At 33.0% G+C, this 2,500-nt stretch overlaps 1 protein-coding gene and 1 long non-coding RNA gene across 2 annotated transcripts in view; one reads left to right on the top strand and one right to left on the bottom strand.

The window, feature by feature from the left end:
- The window catches only part of LOC147466561 (uncharacterized), a 2,343-nt gene extending 1,827 nt beyond the window's left edge, over positions 1-516 (top strand). Inside the window, exon 2 of the long non-coding RNA XR_015190839.1 lies at positions 409-516. This is a non-coding gene — a long non-coding RNA (uncharacterized LOC147466561). The remainder of the gene's footprint in view (positions 1-408) is intronic.
- Positions 1-2,500, bottom strand: part of LOC122246354 (uncharacterized) — a 1,434,769-nt gene that overhangs the window by 1,298,667 nt on the left and 133,602 nt on the right. The window lies entirely within an intron of this gene.

The following is a 2,500-nucleotide window of genomic DNA, read 5'->3' as shown; positions in this document are numbered from 1 at the left end:
ATAGACAGGGTGTAGGGGAAAACATAGAGATGACAGGAAGGGAAAGGACTAGAATTTCATAGATGAAATGAGGTAGACGGAGTTAGGAGCTAGAGATAAGTAGAGAGAGATAGAGTTAGAAATAGATAGATAGAGAGAGAAATTGGGGCCTCTACGTACTGTACATCAAAGCTACAACACGCCGATATGATTATATGGTGTACAAGAACACAATGTATTGAAATGTGCACAGACATTGACAAGGATTCCTGCTGAACAAATCGAGAACAAAACAACGTAGGAAAAGACAGGAAAGCGAAAAGTTCTTGGGCATATTGGTGTTTTTTCCTTTTTTCCTTTGTTGTATAGGCATTAAGATACTCGTCCATGTGGAAGTGGGAAGTCCTGACCATAGCCTTTCCCTTTCAGCGTGCTCTGGTGGAAGCAGGCGACGCCGAAGGGCTGCAGACCGCCCTCGGCTCCCTATCTGCAGGCGCCCTCTCGACTTTCTTGGGTGACACGGATTTCTTGGGTAAGCCAGCAATAGCAATCTTTTTAGAAAGTCCATTTCGACATTTTCTTTATGGCTCGTGTGTGAAGTAGAATTAATTAGGTCTTGGCTTTTGATGGCCAGAGATGCTGATGACGAGATTCACAGAAATTTGAACTATGGAAACAGAATATGAATTAGCATCTGCTGAAACTTATATACATTTAACAAGAAAATGAGGGAAGCAAATCTGAAGAGCCAAACTGACATATATTTATGAATCCCTTTATCTCTGACTCCTTTCAATTCCAGATGCATTGCTTGTTGAACAGTACAAATTTGATAAGCAGGAAAAATCTAAATCGATTCATTATTATTATTATTATTATACTTCCCTATATACATACATACATACATATATATATATATATATATATATATATATATATATATATATATATATATATATATATATATATATATACATATATATACATATATATTTCTATATATATATATATATATATATATATATATATATATATATATATATATATATATATATATATATATATATATATATACAAATAATATAATGCTTCTAAGCATTAATATGTATATAGGGAAATATAATGATAATGATAATAATTATAATAATAATAAAAAAATAATAACAATAATGAATCGACTTAGATTTACACCTGCTTATATATATATATATATATATATATATATATATATAATATATATATATATATAATATATATATATATATAAACAGGTGTAAATCTAAATCGATTCATTATTGTTATTATTATTATTATTATATTTCCCTATATACATATATATACATATATATTTACCTATAAATATATATATATATATATATATATATATATATATATATATATATATATATATATATGTATGTATGTATGTATGTATGTGTGCATGTATATGTATATTAATTATTCCTTATTCTTTAATTATTCCTTATTCTATTTTAATCTTTAATCATTCCAACACCCCCTCTTAATCAAAGATTGTTTATGATATACGAGGGAATCTAACCCCTGATAAACTTAAAATCTTTCAACATCTTCTGAGATACAGGTTTGGTTAATGAAGGAGAGAGAAAGAGAGAGAGAGAGAGACTGTAGAGAGAGAGGGAGAGAGACTGTATAGAGGGAGAGAGAGAGAGACTGTAGAAAGATAGGGAGAGAGAGACTGTAGAGAGAGAGAGAGAGAGAGAGAGAGAGAGAGAGAGAGACTGTATAGAGAGAGAGAGGGGAGAGAGAGACTGTTTAGAGAGAGAGAGAGATAAAGAGACTGTATAGAGGGAGAGAGAGAGAGACTGTGTAGAGAGAGAGAGAGAGACTGTATAGAGGGAGAGAGAGAGAGATAAAGAGACTGTATAGAGGGAGAGAGAGAGAGACTGTGTAGAGAGAGAGAGAGAGAGACTGTATAGAGGGAGAGAGAGAGACTGTAGAGAGATAGGGAGAGAGAGAGAGACTGTAGAGAGAGAGGGAGGGAGAGAGAGAGAGAGACTGTAGAGAGAGAGGGGGAGAGAGAGACTGTAGAGAGAGAGAGGGAGAGAGAGAGAGAGAGAGAGAGAGAGAGAGAGAGAGACTGTATAGAGGGAGAGAGAGAGAGGGAGAGAGAGAGAGAGAGAGAGAGAGAGAGAGAGAGAGAGAGAGAGACTGTATAGAGGGAGAGAGAGAGAGAGAGAGAGAGAGAGAGAGAGAGAGAATATATATATATAAAAAGATATATATATATATATATATATATATATATATATGTATATATATGTATGTATGTATATATGTATATATATATATATATATATATATATATATATATATATATATATATATATATATATATAAAGAGAGAGAGAGAGAGAGAGAGAGAGAGAGAGAGAGAGAGAGAGAGAGAGAGAAAGAGAGAGAGTAGAGACTGTGTAGAGATAGATAGATAGAGAGAGAGAGACTGTGTAGGAAGAGAGAGATAGAGAGAGAGAGAGAGAGA

The sequence above is a fragment of the Penaeus japonicus genome, unplaced genomic scaffold (genome assembly GCF_977035675.1).
Source record: "Penaeus japonicus unplaced genomic scaffold, GWHDUDI00000001_assembly GWHDUDI00000043, whole genome shotgun sequence".
In the NCBI taxonomy this organism is placed as follows: domain Eukaryota; kingdom Metazoa; phylum Arthropoda; class Malacostraca; order Decapoda; family Penaeidae; genus Penaeus; species Penaeus japonicus.
The sequence above is the reverse complement of the archived record's forward strand: the minus strand, read 5'-3'. Positions and strand labels throughout refer to the sequence as shown.